The sequence below is a fragment of the Peromyscus leucopus genome, chromosome 8b (genome assembly GCF_004664715.2).
Source record: "Peromyscus leucopus breed LL Stock chromosome 8b, UCI_PerLeu_2.1, whole genome shotgun sequence".
Taxonomy (NCBI): domain Eukaryota; kingdom Metazoa; phylum Chordata; class Mammalia; order Rodentia; family Cricetidae; genus Peromyscus; species Peromyscus leucopus.
Genome location: NC_051086.1, coordinates 77299704 through 77306269, shown reverse-complemented (window position 1 = coordinate 77306269; position 6566 = coordinate 77299704).

The window sequence follows — 6566 nt, the reverse complement described above, 5'->3', positions numbered from 1 at the left end:
TTCAAAGAGTGTTGGTTGGGATTTTCTTCACTGTAATTGCCTTCTCAATATTTCATCACTGATCATCTGCTACACCATGATAATTTTCATTAGAAGAAAACAGGAAACCTTTTGTGGGAAACATGTTTAAATAATTCTGAAGGTCCCTAGTCCATCTTCCACTGAATCCTTGTCTTTTCTTTTTCAATACATATTCTATGCTTTATGAGAAGTAGCAAGGATATTCTATTTCTTTAAAGACACATGATTAAGTTTCAGAATCAGTATGTTCTTTATATTTTTTATTTTTATTTTATTTTTTATTTATTTATTTATTTATTTTTTCGAGACAGGGTTTCTCTGTGTAGCTTTGTGCCTTTCCTGGGATTCACTTGGTAGTCCAGGCTGGCCTCGAACTCACAGAGATCCGCCTGGCTCTGCCTCCCGAGTGCTGGGATTAAAGGCGTGCGCGACCACCACCCAGCCAGTTTGTTCTTTTTAAATCTACATAATACACTCATTTTAAAAATGTTTTAAATCACATATATTTGTGTGTTTATGTGTGTGTGTGTGTGTGTGTGTGTGTGTTTATGTATGTATGTGTGTGTACCACAGTGCACACATGGAGATCAGAGGACAACTTGAGGGAGCCCATTATCTCTTTCTGTCATGTGGGTTCTCTGGGCATTGAACTCAAGTTATAAGGCTTGCTGTCAAGCTCCTTTACCTGCTGTGCCGTCTTATCAGCCTCCATACTTATATTTATTGAAATACTATTTGTGCAAAAACATGCATGGGTTGTACGGGTTAAACTTGATAAATACTATTTGTGCAAAAACATGCATGGGTTGTACGGGTTAAACTTGATAAATAGCCACAAATTCAACACACTTATGTAGCCATCATCCGGCTTAAGAAAGAGAAAGTTTCCAACACTTTCATGTTTCCAATAGCCTTGCATGCCCTCTCAGTAATTACTAATCCCTGTGTTGAAGGAAATCCTTTATTGGGTGATCAAAAGGAGATCCTATGCTCAAATATAAGTCTGGTCCAGAATACATCCTCAAAGAGAAAAAAATAATGGGTAACTCTGTAACAGAACAACTGAATATCACCGCCAAGGTTAGCCAGAAAAGTCAGCCTGTGCTTGAACTGACCAATCAGATCTTTGATCATTTACAATCTCATGGATAGTGGCTTACTCTAACTGAGGAATGGCTGCTCCAATGAAGAGGCCTCAGCCTATCATGTTATATACATTTCCTGTTTGGGAATGCTCTCAAGGCTTACACCAGGGATAATTTCCCTTTGATATGTCAACAGACTTTTTCTGCCATGCCTGCATCTAATCTACTCTGTTCTGAGGGGTGTACTCTTTCATCTACCTAACAGTCCCCCACCCACAGTGATAATAGTATATTGGCAAACATAACCACTCCATTCATGAAGAGCCTTTCAGGGTTGAAAATTGGAAGAAAACAAATCAACACAATAAGGAACTCATTACTAATAGTAATGCAAACTGATGCAGCCCTTATGGAAGTCAGCATGAAGGTTCTACAAAACAGTTAAAAAGAGATACAGCATGTTACCCAGCTATAACACTCCTGAGTATATACTCCTGAGGATAGGAATCCATATCCTGTGCTAGAGATGCCTGCTCACCGATGTTCATTGTTGTATTCACAGTAACCTAGAGATGGAAACAGCCTAGATGTTCAGCCACTGAAGAATGAATAATTGAAAATGTTGTATATTTATACAATAGGATGTTATTAACCTATTAATAAAAATAAATTATGGAATCCACAGGTAAATGGATGTTGCTGGGAACAATCATTCTGAGTGAGGTAACCCACAACAAGGAAGACAAACACCAAACATTTCCTCTCATCTGTGGTTGCTAGTGTTGAATCTTCAGCTGTTTTTCATTTGTGATACCATTGAGGTCAGGAAATTACTAAGGGTCCATGTGGGAGAGGGGTAGAAGAAATAGAAAGCACTGGTATAGACAGCAAAAGGGAGACAAGGAAACAGGAGAAAAGCTGGGAGCAAGAGAGGTGGTTTCCCCAGGGAAAAGCTCACCAATTTTTTGTCCAGTGCTAAGTGGCCAATGCTGAAAGTATACATAAGTACAACACCATACACACAGAGTAGGCTATATGTAGGAATATGTGTGTATAACATATACATATACGTATGCAATAACAACTAATGAAAAACGAGGCCATGGATGTGAAGGAGTGTAGGGAGGATATATGGGAAGGGTTAGACTCGAAGCCTTAGAGGGAGAAAAGGAACGGGAGAAATGTTTTAGTTATATTACAATCTCAAATATAAAAAGAATTTAAAAAAATATGAATTGTTTACAATTCTTACTTGAAGGAAGAGGGAATAGAGTGATATGAATTCAGTTAACACTAGAAATAAAACCAAACTTTAGTTTACCCAATCCCAGCTCATCTTTCTGTCCAACCCCAGTTCATGATCTCTTCACAGGCTGAGAAAAAGTGAGCACAAAACTTAGGGACTGGACTGAAAGGTATTATCCATTTTGGAAAAAAGGCAACTGATCATGTGTAATTTAATGTTACAAAACCAAAATTACTTACATTATGCCTTTTTTTCTGTCCTGTTATTCAACACAGATTTTGTGTGTGATACAACATATTTAGTGTGTCTGACTACTAGGAAAAGGGGGAAAACGTTCATTGTGTCAGAAATTTTTGTCACTTCTGCATGCCTAACACCTGAATCATGGATATAACGAGGTCAGTAATAATTTGTTGATTGAATAAATGATTATATAATACCTTTCAGTGTGGCAGCTGTTGAAAACGAACTGATTCATGTCTGAGTAAGCCATTCATTTAGTAATAGATGTGAAATACAGAATTATTCATTTGTAAACACAGATACTAACTTGGAATCCTCACTTTGCATATCTAATGAAAGGCATTATGCAACTACCACCAGATTCGTGTTTCATGATACAAAGAATTCTATAAAAACCAGAGGTTAGCTCAATTTTCTTCCATCTCTTTATTCTTTCTCATGATTTTCCTTTCATTGCTTTTATGAAAAATATGATGGGGAAAAATTCCAAAAGGATAAAATACCAAAGTAGTCCAAAACAGAATCTTAAGTTGCAGAGGAAGGTAAGGACCAGCTATGGCAACATTTTCAGTGAGAGCAGTCAAAGATCTGAAGGGGGAAGAATCAGTTTTATTCATAGTTAAAGCAGAATGAACCAAAGGCCTCTTGCGAGAATGCTTCCTAAGAAATTTTGTTTTAAGAAAGTGAAGAGAATAATGCACATACTCTAAGTAGGACAGACAAGAACTTGGAAAATATCTTTGATATCAGAACAAAAAGGTGTTGGGTACTTGGCTGTCTGCTTCTTTGCTATTGTGAAGGAGATTTGCAAGGGGCTGAGTCTCTGTGAACTCCCAAGCTCCTCTTCTAAATACTTTCTGGCTTCTACAAGGTCCTCATAACTTCATTTACTGATGGGCATTTTTGTAGATTACAGATAATGGGAATAAATGTCTACTCATGCCTAAAAAAATCAGAAATAAAAAAATCTGACTTCAGCAGATAGAGTTTGATTTAATTTTCTTCTCTATTTCCAGAAGGTATAAGGCAAAATTCAGTGATGGGCATGGGATTGAATATTACACTTGTCTATGATAAAACATGTTGATCTGGAGTTCTACTACATGTTCAGGTAGTGCCAAGTGTTAAGGAGTTTGAATGCTCATTAACTCAATCTGTGAGTAATTATCTAATTGCTTCTAGTTCTAACTTCTAGACAACGTTGCACAAGGCTAATTTCATTTCCTTCTCTCCAAATAGATTTTTAAAGTCCATTTTTATGTTTTAAATTCCTTGATGAGTATCGGTGTCTTTCCTGCATATCTATGCAACACATGTATGTCTGATGACAGTGGAGACTGGAAGATGGTCTTGGATCCTTTGGAACTAGAGTTACAGATGGATGTTAGCCTCCATGTGTGCCAGGAAATGAACTTGGGTACTCTGAAGGAGTAACCAGTGCTCTTAACCACTGAAGCATCTTTCTGAACTCCCCAAATAGATGAGAAAGAGTTCTAAAAAGCAGAGGTGAGTATATGAAGATAATAGAATTCATAAGATGAATCTGCATTTTCTTGTACTGAACCAGATAGAGGATACACAGTACGTTTCTTTATATTAATGAATATCCATCCCTTGTAAGTAGGGACAATAAACACTTTTTAATTTGTTACAAAACTAAACTAATTCCTATGTGTTAAATCCCTATAATGCATTGAGTTGTTGATTATGGCCATGAACTGAAGCTATAAGAGGAGTTCATACCACTGTTATATTGTCAGGAGTTCAAGTAAAGAGATTCAAACAATCTGAATGTGGTCATATCTGGGAGCCATTTGGTGCACATGAAAGTGCCATATCCCATAAGTTGGAAAAGGCGGTGTAACAGTAGTCTATGGCAAATTGTTCTCTACCACATGAAGGTGTTTAACTTATGTGCTTATTTATAGGTAACTTCTTATATATCTGTCTTAAAAAAATGGAGCACTTTGATAAGTAGAGAATTTTTCGTAATATACTATTTTATTCATTGTTTGAACATTTCATGCATGCATACAATAAATTTTGATCTTGTTCACACACCATACTCATTCCTAATTCCTCCAAGATATACACACCACCCACCCCAAATTTGCATTCTTTATTTCTGTACAAGACATGTACAAGAGCTATTCAGTCACCAGCCCATCAAAGAGTGGAAAGGCATTCTTTAGGCCTCACTCCTAGCTGAGGGACTGTTGACTCTTGATGGCTACTGAGAAGAGAGAATCTACATTCTTTAATGATGTGGATCCTGGTAGATGAAACGCTCTCCAGTGGATGGCGCCACACCCAAGAGTATATGAGTAGTGAAAGCTGGAGTGAGTATGCCATTGAAATATAGACTCTTTAAGAAGATTTCTCAACCCACACACCCACAGAACCACACAAAGTTTTCAGAGAAGTGGTTATAGCATATATGCTCCATACTTCACAGTTCACCTAGAGTGCCATCCAGTGAAAACTCAGGATGAAACCCAAGGTGAAGATCCACAGAATCTACTATTCTAGAACTTCCTGGTGGGTGTGAAGTTCTCTGTAATTAAAGATATTACACAAAAAAGGCCACAAGATAAGTTTTCATTGTGTTCTTTTATGATTTTTTTTATCAACCCCTATACTTCTAGTGCTTATTTTTATTACAATTCTCATCATATTTTAATATTTTAGGTCATTTGATCTTATTTAGTTATTCACAGAGGAAACCTGTTTTTGTGAGTATTTTAAAATGCAATGTCTGATAAAATAACCAAACTTGACGATAGATTATCCTGCTCTGAAATGGGATTGTAGATTTATTCTGAGAAGTATGAGGAAGTAGGGTGAAAGAAAACCACTTCAATGATGCTGTTATATACCAGTAAGAAAAAAAAGAGCAGCTGAAAATCCCTAAATAAAAAATTCTATGTATCACATAGAGTTTCCATCCTTTCTCAATCCTTTAAAATCCCCCAATACTAGCTTTTCATATCTCTGGACATTCCATTGATATGACTGATGATTGATTCTCTTTCTACCAATAGTTTGCTTTTATCCCGGATAAGAAATATAGTGGGATTAAAGATCATGTTTCTTTGCCTTTTTTTTTTTGTTTTCCTAAAATTTCAAATGTTAACATATGAAGAGGTCTGGCTTTTTTTCTATTTCTTTTGCGCATTTAAGACTTAATACCTTTTATTCTGAAAAAGATACATTCAAAATGATGGATTTTAGTCAAGTCTATAAAAAAAATCTTCTTGATTTTTAAAGAAACCAGCAGTATTAATCATCTCTACAGATTCTAAACCTATAGGCCCAACTCAATGTCTAACTAAGAATATTTTAACTGTGGCATGTACTAGGCTTTCTCTGTCCCATATGCTAGCTCCCTAATAACCACACAGAGACTTGTTATTAATCATGAAAGCTCGGCCATAGCTTAGGCTTGTTACTAACTAGCTCTTACAACTTAACCCATTTCTATTAATCAATTGTATTGTCATATGTCTCATATCTTACCTGTCTTCCAGCACATCTTGCTTCTTCTGCATCCCCTGGCAATCCTGCTTTCTTTTTCCCAATGTCCTCTGTTTCTGGCTGTACCACCTATATTTTCTGCTTAACTAAGGGCTATTTAACTTTCTGTTAAATCAATCACAATGACATTTCTTCACAGTGTACAAAAAGATTATTCCACAACATTTCCCCCTTTTTATCTAATAGTCTTTTTGTACACTGTGAAGATGTGTCATGCTGATTGGCTTAATAAAAGCTGAATGGCCAATAACTAGGCCAGATTTTTAGGTACACAGGACACTGGCAAGAAGAAGAAAGGGAATTGCCAGCCATAACTTTAGATAAGCCTTGCATTACTCCATCAAACCAACACTGAACAACAGCTAGCTCCCCCAGGACTTTATCATTATCTTAATTTTTTCAGGGTCCCTTAAAGATGACAGTGTCTCTGGCAACAG